The sequence below is a fragment of the Mus caroli genome, unplaced genomic scaffold, assembly GCF_978045245.1.
Source record: "Mus caroli unplaced genomic scaffold, Mus_caroli_1 scaffold_5, whole genome shotgun sequence".
NCBI classification, from domain to species: Eukaryota; Metazoa; Chordata; class Mammalia; order Rodentia; family Muridae; genus Mus; species Mus caroli.
The window spans coordinates 74,289,537-74,301,236 of record NW_028227260.1 but is presented as its reverse complement, the minus strand read 5'-3'; positions in this window follow the sequence as shown (position 1 = coordinate 74,301,236).

Genomic DNA, 11,700 nt, shown 5'->3' with positions numbered 1-11,700 from the left:
CTGGAACTGCAATCTTATGCATGCATGGTCTATGTTTTCTCCTCTGAGCTCTCTCTACAGCTGGAACAATCAATTCCTCACCTGTGGTCACAATGTTCAGATTCCATCACTGGGTTCTGGGGGCGTTAATGACATATTTGTGCAAGTGCTTTTGTAAAAATCTGACAAATTTTCTAATTCTGAACCACCTGTGGGTGGAAAGATATCTTGTCCTTTTTCAGCTGTGAGCTTTTCAGTCCTGTCTGAAGTAACTTGTTGCTCAGGAGTGAGGCCTCTGCCCTTTCTTGTCTTTTATGTTCCATTAGTCTTTGGCTCAGACTTCAAAAGGTCGGTCATTGCTGTAGGGTTTCTGTGCTGTGTTTCTTCAACTAAATAGAAGACATGGTTCCTTTTATCCGGGGTAAGAGATGGGGTATGGGGGTGAGGAGGGGCTACATGAGGATTGCCAACGACTGGCACAAGCACTGTGTAATTGTTTCATATGCCAGCTTTCCCAGTGTTTGAATGCCCTGGCAGTGAGAAGGGAGAAGTGGAATTAAGACAGCCATGCACAGAGGAGCTATTTCCCCTTCAAAGTCACCAGCCTCAGCCATTGGATACTACACTCAAATCACCGAAGAGCCAACTTGTGATGTGGTTTCTGTGATGTGGTTACTCTACTAAGACATGACCTCTACTGTAACTGATGCTCCACATTGATTTGTATTTGATGAATGTAATGGCTTGATTTTTATTTTCTTTGACTGTGTGAAAGGACAGCTTTAAAAATAAAGCTTACATTAGAAGCAGCAGCTTTCTGTTTCCTCTGGGCCATTCGGCTTTTCCTAGTGACTGCTCTCCCAGCGTTTCTAATTCTGTTCTGAGTTTCACTGGAGTAAGTTGTAATGGCATTCTTTCATTTCTAATTCTATTAATTTGTGTCTTCTCCCCCTTTCTTTTTGTTAGATTTGTCTATCTTATTAACCCTGCCAAAGACTCGGCTTTGTTTGGTTGATTTTGTGTATTGTTCTTTTTTTTTTTTCCAATTTTTTATTAGGTATTTTCTTCATTTACATTTCAAATGCTATCCCGACTAGACCATCTTCTGCTACATATGCAGCTAGAGACACGAGCTCTGGGGTACTGGTTAGTTCATATTGTTGTTCCACCTCTAGGGTTGCAGATCCCTTTAGCTCCTTGGGTACTTTCTCTAGCTTCTCCATTGGGAGCCCTGTGATCCATCCAATAGCTGACTGTGAGCATCCACTTCTGTGTTTGCTAGGCCCCGGCATTGTCTCACAAGAGACAGCTATATCTGGGTCCTTTCAGCAAAATCTTGCTGGCATATGCAATAGTGTCTGCGTTTGGTGGCTGATTATGGGATGGACCCCCTGGGGGGCAGTCTCTGGATAGTCCATCCTTTCGTCTTAGCTCCAAACTTTGTCTCTGTAACTCCTTCCATGGGTATTTTGTTCCCTATTCTAGGGAGGAATGAGGTATTCACCTGTTGGTTTTCCCTCTTCTTGATTTTCTTGTGTTTTGTGAATCGTATCTTGGGTGTTCTAGGTTTCTGGGCTAATATCCACTTATCAGTGAGTGCATATCAAGTGACTTCTTTTGTGATTGGGTTACGTCACTTAGGATGATGCCCTCCAGGTCCATCCATTTGGCTAGGAATTTCAAAAATTCATTGTTTTTAATAGCTGAGTAGTACTCCATTTTTAAAATGTACCATATTTTCTGTATCCATTCCTCTGTTGAGGGACATCTGGGTTCTTTCCAGCTTCTGGCTATTATAAATAGGGTTGCCATGAACATAGTAGAGCATATGTTCTTATTACAAGTTGGAACATCTTCTGGATATATGCCCAGGAGAGGTATTGCAGGATCCTCCGGTAGTACTATGTCCAGTTTTCTGAGGAACCGCCAGACTGATTTCCAGAGTGGGTGTACAAGCTTGCAATCCCACCAGCAATGAAGGAGTGTTCCTCTTTCTCCACATCCTCGCCAGCATCTGCTGTCACCTGAATTTTTGATCCTAGCCATTCTGACTGGTGCGAGGTGGAATCTCAGGGTTGTTTTGATTTGCATTTCCCTGATGATTAAGGATGTTGAATACTTTTTCAGGTGCTTCTCAGCCCTTTGGTATTCCTCAGTTGAGAATTCTTTGTTTAGCTCTGCACCCCATTTTTAATTTGAATTTCTGAAGTCCAGCTTCCTGAGCTTTTTGTATATATTGGATATTAGTCCCCTATCATATTTAGGATTGGTAAAAATTCTTTCCCAATCTGTTGGTGGCCTTTTTGTCTTATTGACAGTATCTTTTGCCCTGCAGAAGCTTTGCAATTTTATGAGGTCCCATTTATTGATTCTTGATCTTACAGCACAGGCCATTGCTGTTCTGGTTAGGAATTTTTCCCCTGAAAACACAGCATCTTTAACAAATGATGCTGAGAATCTGAGACCTCACCATGTAGAAGTAGTGTACACTTATTACTCACCCTGTACACAACTCAACCCAAAATGGATTAAATAGCTCCACCTAGAGCTTGCTCCTGTGGAACTGCTAGAGGGAAGAGTAGGTGTGTTTCAGCTTATTGGTACATTAATAGATGTTCTGAATATGACTCAAGTAGCACAGGAAGACCAACAATTGACAGATGGAATTTCAAGAAACTAAAAAGCAGGGCCGAGTATGGTGGTGCATGCCTTTAATCCCAGCACTCGGGAGGCAGAGGCAGGCAGATTTCTGAGTTCAAGGCCAGCCTGCTCTACAAAGTGAGTTCCAGGACAGCCAGGGCTATACAGAGAAACCCTGTCTCGAAAAACCAAAAAAAACAAAAACAAACACAAACAAACAAACAAACAAAGAAACTAAAAAGCAGCAGAAATAATGGGGGAACATCTTTAGGATGTAGAGAAGATGTAGCAGAAGATGGCCTAGTCGACCATCAATGGGAGGAGAGACCTTTGGTATTGCAAAGATCATAAGCCCCAGTACAGGGGAATGCCAGGGCCAGGAAGCAGCAGTGGGTAGGTTGGGGAGCAGGGCAGGGGGGAGGGTATAGGGGACTTTTGGGATAGCATTTGAAATGTAAATGAAGAAAATATCCAATAAAAAAGAACTAAAAAAGCTGTGCACGAAGAAAACGAATAGTCCAGTTTAAATTTGGGCTGGGCTAGGGGCAGGGGTGAGGCTCAGTGGTTAAGAGCATCATTTTTTTTTTTCAGAGAAACTGAGTCAGATTCTGACTATTCACATTAGGTTATTCACGACTTGTGGTAACTGTGGCTCTAGGGCATCAGATATCCTCTCATGGACCCCACAGACACTTGTACTTACACATGCCTCCACGCATTCATGTACCTGTGCACATTATTTTAAAAATTTAAAGATAAGTAAATAAATAAAGATGAAGAATGGAATACAGAACTAAATGGAAAGTTCTCAAATCAAATGTACTTTGCAGACACAGCAAACATTGTTCATTTATCTGTGGCTATCAGGGAAGTGCAGATGAAATCCACTTGAAAATTCCGTCTCACTCTAGTCACAGTGGCTAAGTTCAGGATCACAAATAAAACAATTCAAAGGGGAACCTTTAAACTCGGTGTCAGTGTAAACTAGGGGAGTCACTTTGGAAATATGTCTGGAAGTTTCTCAAAAACAAAACAAACAAAACAGAAACAACTAGAACGATAGTGTTGGAGATATGCGTCAGTGGTTAAGAGGCCATGCTCTCCTGAAGAAGACTCAAGTTTGGTTCTCAGCAAGCATGTTGGGCTCACAAGCACATGGAATGCCAGCTCTATGGGTCTGGTGCTCTTTTCTGATTTCTGCAGGAACTGCACTTAGCTGTATGTGCATGTGCACTCATGTAATTAAAAATAAAATCTATTTTTAAAAAGTAGAATAATCTTAACACAGAGTTACTGGCTATGCTGCTCCTGAGGACACATCCAAAGCACCAGACGTCGTACTATAGAGATTCATGTTTACTGCTGTTCTCTTGGCTATAGCATTGATATGGAGTCAATCTCGACACTCTCCAACTGATGACTGGATAAAGAAAATGTGGCATATATCACACTGGAGTATTATTTATCTGTACAGAAAATTGCAAAAATTTCAGGTAAATGGAGGAAATTAGAAAAATATGCTGTGAGTTCACCCCGACACAGAAAGACAAATACTGCATGGACTCTCATATAAGAGAGTCTTACATATTTAATGTGGAGTACATGTGGAATCTAGGTAATTAAAACAGGACATTAAGGATGGCCTTACTAAAGAAGATATGATAATTAAGTGCAGGTAAAAGGAAAGGTGAGAGAGGGGATACCAGGAGAGGAAAGATTCAAACATGGAGTGGGTGGGGAATAGGTACATGAAGGGGTGAAGAAAGGTTTAACCAAAGTAAAGAGTATAGGAAAAAGCTATATGAAACCTGAGTAAAAATAGAAGGGATAGTAGAAGACAGGGGATGGGGAAATAGTCTGGTTTTAAGATTTAAGTGAGAATGGGAATAGTGGGCCCCTTAGAGAGAAAAAGAAATAGAGGGTCAGTTAGCCAGAACTACTGATGTGTGAAGAAGCCTTATGGAAAACCACTAATGTGTAAGCTAATTTAAAAATATAATACTTGATTGTGGTGAATGATCATTTTGATGTGTTCTTAGATTCGGTTGACAAGAATTTTATTGAGTATTTTTGCATCGATATTCATAAGGGAAATTGGTCTGAAGTTCTCTTTCTTTGTTGGGTGTGGCTTAGGTATCAGCGTAATTGTGGCTTCATAAAATGAATTGGGTAGAGTACCTTCTGTTTCTATTTTGTGGAATAGTTTGAGAAGAGTTGGAATTAGGTCTTCTTTGAAGGTCTGATAGAACTCTGCAATAAACCCATCTGGTCCTGGGCTTTTTTTTTTTTTGGCTGGGAGACTATTAATGACTACTTCTATTTCTTTCTTTTTTTTTTTTTTTCCTGGAGCAAGGGAAGATCGCACCTGTGGTTTTATTTATTTATTTATTTTTATAATTTATTTTTTTATTAGGTATTTTCCTCGTTTACATTTTCAATGCTATCCCAAAAGTCCCCTATACCCACCCTCCCAATCCCCTACCCACCCACTCCCCCTTTTTGGCCCTGGGGTTCCCCTGTACTGGAGCATATAAAGTTTGCATGACCAATGGGCCTCTCTTTCCAGTGATGGCCGACTAGGCCATCTTTCGATACATATGCAGCTAGAGACAAGAGCTCCGGGGTACTGGTTAGTTCATATTGTTGTTCCAACTATAGGGTTGCAGACCCCTTTAGCTCCTTGGGTAATTTCTCTAGCTCCTCCATTGGGGGCCGACTGCTTCTATTTCTTTAGGGGAAATGGGACTGTTTAGATGGTTTATCTATCTGATCCTGATTTAACTTTGGTTGCTGGTATCTGTCTAGAAAATTGTCCATTTCATCCAGGTTTTCCAGTTGTGTTGAGTATAGCCTTTTGTAGAAGGATCTGATGGTGTTTTGGATTTCTTCACAGTTTCTGTTGTTATGTCTCCCTTTCCATTTCTGATTTTATTAATTTGGATACTGTTTCTGTGCCCTCTAGTTAGTCTGGCTAAGGGTTTATCTATCTTGTTGATTTTCTCAAAGTCCCAGCTGCTGGTTTGGTGGATTCTTTGTATAGTTCTTTTTGTTTCCACTTGGTTGATTTCACCCCTGAGTTTGATGTCTGTCTGCTTCCCACCGTGATGATGGACTAGCTCTAAAACTAGACTCCCACTCTGCACGCCTGGCTGGCCTAGAACTCTCAAACCTCCCAGTCATAGAGATCTCACAGCCTCTGTTTCCCAAGTGCTGCCAAACTGGTTCTTATATGGAGCAAGGAAAACCAGAAAACTGGCACATGCTTGAAATTCTAGTCCTTGGATGGCAGAGGCAGGGGGATCGCTTGAATCCAGGAGTTCCAAGCCAGCCTGAACATAGACTCTGGTCTCCAAAACAAGATAAAAAGCAAAACAACAACAACAACAAGCACAAAAAAACAACCCCCCCCCAAAAAAAAAACTTCGTAAACCAAACAAAAAATACAGCCATTCACTTAGGAACACATTCACTGTCACGGTGAACTCTGTTATGCTGTTTTATGGGCTCCAGCTTCAGGTTCCCTCGCCTAGAGTCCTTCCAACCCAAATCCCAACAATAAAGGAGGATGAGGACACGAACACTTGGCTCGATGTTTCAGACCCTAAGCAGGCTTCCTTGAAAGACACCTTAAAGCTCTTGTTCATCCCAGTCGCTATTCAGCAACTCCTCAATCAACACTGGAACAGATGAGGACTGGGCCCGGCTACTTTCTAGAAGTGTGAGGGACCTGCGAGGAGTCCAGCCTCCCCAGTTTATCTTCGCTTTTGTCAGGCCCATGCTGAGAAGGGCCTCACACCATTCCCTCGGCACACATCCGACAGGCCACCCGGGCCAGGCACCGTGCTCACCACGGTGTGCTGTAGATGAAGTGCCTGTGCCTCCCACAGCTCCTTCTTCTCTCGGATACTACCACGTCCTCTACAAAGGGCATGCGCAAGCCCAGGCAGCCTGGCATGGAGAGACATATTGCCTGATTGGAGGCTACCGTGTCTATGAAGATGCTCAGCTTCCCACACCTGCAAAGGTTGCGCAAGAGAAGCCAGCGCCCAGCGGGACTCCCAAGAGACAGCGAGTTCAGGAAGAGTCAGATCAAGATCTAGGCTGTCCCAGTGCAAAACTTCCTTGCCTGAAATTGAAGCATGGTGGCAAAGGGTAGCCCCACAGAAGCAAGCTGCCCGAGCATCCTCACAGAGAGGACAAGTTGGTAGCTGCCTCGGAAGGCTGAGCCCTCTTCAGCAAAGCCCTCCACTGACCATCAATGTAAACAGAACCATAGCTGCTCTGCCTGCATTCTCCACACCACCACCACCTGGTGCAGCCAGTGTTCCTAACCACTGAGCCATCTCTAGGTCTTGGGCTTTTTAAACTTTGAGTTTGGAAGATTGAATTCAGGTCTTCAGGCCTGTATGGCAAGCACTCCACTTACTGAGCAAGCTACCTCCCCAGCTCTTCTTTTTTTTTTTTTTCCCTTGGGAGTCATGAGTCCATGTGTCTCAGACTGGTTATACCTTGAAATGCCTATTCTTCCTGACTCTACCTCTCAAGCGCTGGGGTAGCAGGACTCTCCAAGACTGGTTTTATGTAGTGCTGGGGGGGGGATCAAATCCAGGACTTTCTGCATGCTGGGCAAGCACTCTACCAACTGAGCTACATCAACGGCCCAGTATTAGCTCTTAATATTACCTACGATTATTGCAGTTGTTATTGATTTCCACTTAGGAGCAGGATTGAATGGATGCCTAAGTAGTTTGTACCTGGTGGAGAGGAACTTCCTGGGGTCTGGCAATCACCACATGTAAGGGAGTCCAACCATTGGAGGCCCATGACTATTATATGTCCTGGCAGTCTGGGCTTTGTCCAAACAAGAATGAAAGTTATTTATTCACCATCCAGTCACATTCCCTTCTTAGGAATCTAAGGAATTCTTTGAGGGATCGTAAGGTGGTAGTCAATGGTTCTGTTTGTGGATAGAGATAAGATACTAAGAAGAACCCCAAAATTCAAGACCACTTTCCTGAAGCCAGACCCACCCCATTGGCTTCACCTTGTGCTGAGCTCAACTGTCTGGGTTGGACAGGTCACTGCCAACTTCCTTGAGCAAATGGTGGCCAAAATGCCTAGTTCCACAAACCGCCAGTGCAGGAAGCCTGTGTTAACTTACTCTACTTCAGAGAAGGACACTCACATCTGTTTCTATGTCCAAAGCATTTACTTCTAGGAAATATTTGCCCCTGCACAAGTGGAGGGACTTTCAGGGTACCAGAATGATATCGGAGAGGACTGGGTGTCCTCTAAAAGTCATACGATAAGGCCTAAAAAGGTCACAACAATGGTGAGGCTTGGGACTATGTGGGGAGAGGATTCTGAGTGTGAGAACTTGGGTGATAACTTGAGTATATGATATTCCGGAGTCTCTGGTTGGTTCTTTTCTGGATACTGTTTCTGATGTTGCAGGACTGAGTGGCAAGCACTGTCCAGCTGCTCCTCCGGAATCATGTCTTGCAGGGGACTTTGCCATTTGTTTTTCTCTTGTACCTGGAGATGACAGTTGGTGGTCAGCAGCTCTCCCAGGTCTCCCATAGCTCATTAGGTATGTGAGCACCTGTTCAGGCGCTTACACATCTCTATTACCCCCATCTTGGTATACCTGTTCCACCTGTCGGAAGACCCGAAGCAGGTTTCCTCGAAGGATGCCTTGGAGTTCCTGTTCATTCCAGCTTCGTTTCAGCAACTCCTCTATGAGCACTGAGTATGGAGACACATCCTCCAGGCCCCGAGGGAACCTGTGTAATCACCAGCAGGTGAATCTCAGATCTGGTGTCCTAATCCCAACTCGTTACCTCAACTCAGCCAGGTGGTAGGGGCGCACGCCTTTAATCCCAGGACTTAGGAGGCAGAGGCAAGTGGATCTCTCTCTCTGTCCTGTCTACAGGACAGCCAGGGCTACACAGAGAAACCTTGTCTTAAAAAACAAAACCAGAAACAAACAAGAAAAAAAAATGACATAAAAGAACTTGCAGAGAAGATAGTCATCCCACCCTCGACCTTGCTGACAAATCAGAGGGAATGGACCTGTTGGGCCTGGGTATGGGTGTGATGTGCTACGAGCTTTCTCAGAGTAGCTTTAGTGGGGGCCTTGAACTGGAGACATACAGGAGAGCACAGGAAAGAGACCCTGGGGATGGAGAGAGGTCGAATTGGCAAAGCCTAAAGGCTGTGAGGATCCTGATGTGGTGAGAGCAGCTTCAGACAAGCTGCAGAGAGGTAAAGACTCACCGATTGTGTGTACCGTCATAATCTTCGCCAATCCCGATGAACTCGGATCCAACCTGATGTGGTCAAAGTGATCTGGGGAGACACAGTCAGCAGTTTGGGGTTTTTAGGGAAAATGTGCTCCCGGAAGTAGACTTGGCTGGTCCCACTCCTTCTTTGTTTACAGTCTAGTCTACTCTTTTCTTCTTGTCCATTAAGCCATGAATTCACAGGGAATGGGCTCCAGCAGCTGGGGCTCTTTCCTGATTAGCTCACATCAAGTCTGTGTCTTTGGGTGGAGTAAGTGGTGCTTCTGTTGATCTTTCTCTTTGTCCCTCTCCCTCCCCCTCCCCCCCTCCCCATCTCCCTCTCCCCCTCTTCTTTTCCCAGTTCAGGAAGCTATCTTGGCTCTTAGAATGCTTAAAATGCTCAATCTGAACATTTTCTTGGCAAGAAACTTGCTTCTTTATAGCAATACCATCTGAACGCTGGGTGATACTATAGACAGTTTTAGGTGTTCCTGTTTGAACACTGCCCATTTCCTTGAATAAGTACAATATCATTCTTCTTATAGATTTGTATACACACACACACACACACACACACACACATCTCCAAATGGACAGCTCTGTCTTCCTTAAAAGGTCTAGAGAGAGCTGGAGAGATGGCCATCTGGAAAAGAAGAAGACCTGATCTGGATTCAATTTTCAACACCCACACAATAATCTATATTTCCACTTCTAGGGGATCTGATGACCTCTTCTAGCCAATGTGGGCACCAGGCATGTATGGGGTACACAGACAGACATGCAAGAAAACATCCACTCACATAAAAATTAATTAATAAAAACCAACCAAACAAACAACAACAAAAACTATTAAAAATGACTTCATGAAATTCTTAGGCAAATGGCTGGAACTAGAAATTATCATCCTGAGTGACATATCCCAATCACAAAAGAACACACATGGTATGCACTCATTGATAAGTGGATATTAGCCCAAAAGCTCAGAATACCCAAGATACAATTCACAGACCAAATGAAGCTCAAGAAGAAGGAAGACCAAAATATGGATACTTCAGTCCTTCTTAGAAGAGGGAACAAAGCCAGGCGTGGTGTCGCACGCCTTTAATCCCAGCACTCGGGAGGCAGAGGCAGGCAGATTTCTGAGTTTGAGGCCAGCCTGGTCTACAAAGTGAGTTCCAGGACAGCCAGGGCTATACAGAGAAACCCTGTCTTGAAAAACAAAACAAAACAAACAAACAGAAGAGGGAACAAAGTACCTAATGGAGGTGTTACAGAGACAAAGTGTGGAGCAGACACTGAAGGAAAGGCCATCCAGAGACTGCCCCACCTGGGATCCATCCCATATACAGTCACCAAACCCAGATACTATTGTGGATGCAAACAAGTGCTTGCTGACAGGAGCCTGGTATAGCTGTCTCCTGAGAAGCTCTGCAAGTGCCTGAAAAATACAGAGGTAGATGCTTGCAGCCAACCATTGGACTGAGCACAGGATCCCCAATAGAGGAGCTAGAGAAAGGACCCAAGGAGCTGAAGAGGTTTGCAGCCCCCTAGGAGGAACAACAATATGAACCAACCAGTACCCCCCAAAGCTCCCAGGGACTAAATCACCAACCAAAGAGTACACATGGAGGGGCCCATGGCTCCAGCCATATATGGAGCAGAGGATGGCCTGTCCGACATCAATGGGAAGAGAGGCTCCTGGTCCTGAGAAGGCTCAATGCCCCAGTGTAGGGGAATGCCAGGAAAGGGAGGTGGCAGTGGGTGGGTTGGTGAGCAGGGGGAATGGGGAGGGGATGGGGGTTTTCAGAGGGGAAACCAGGAAAGGGGATAACATTTAAAATGTAAATAAATAAAATATCTAATATAAGTAGAGAAGAAAGGAAGAAAGAAAGAAAGACAGAAAGAAAGAAAAACATAATACAAAAAAATAATAGAGTTTGCATGGATGGAAAGATGGCTTGGTAGTTAGGAGCTCTTGCTGCTTTTCCAGAGCATCTGAGTTCAGTTCTCAGCATACATGTTGTATGGCTCGCAACCACTCCCAACTCCACTTCAGAGCATCTGACATCTTCTGGCCTCTTTGAGCACCAGTACATACTTGGCATATACACACAGGCACAGATACATATAAATATATGAAAAATTTAAAAAGGAAATCTATCAGAGGCATTCTGCATAGATGGGCAACACTGCTCCCTGAAGACATAGGTTATTAAATGAAAATCTAAGTGCCAGGCACAGAATATCTCCCTCTTTTAGTTATAAGTGACAGAGGTTCTTCTGAAGGCACCCATATCACTATTTGTTGCCACTGTTTTTGGTTTTCTACTGTAACAAAATTGTCAGATCCCGTTGCTGACACATCATACACCTTGACTGCTATGCATTGAAATATCAACCTCAAAATGACAAGGAAACTCCTTGCTAGCTAGTTTTTGTAGTACTAGAAGATGATACATGAAATGCAGGGAGAGAAAAAACATTGATGACCTTGCCCAGAACTGTATCCTACACCCTACAATATTGACCTGACAGGAAAATTGTGCCTACTGCACTAATGAAGGCTATGGGAGCAACCAATCACTTGCTGATTTGATTGGAGGGCTACTCCATTGTAGTCTCCTTCCCACATGGAATCATTCTTTTGTGACACCTAGAATAACATATACAAATACATATATGCATGCAGTAACAATGAACGACAAAAGAGGACATGAATTTGAAGGAGAGCATGGAAGGGTATATGGGAGTGGGTGGGTTGGGGAGCAGGTGGAGGGGGAGGGGATAGGGGATTTTCGGA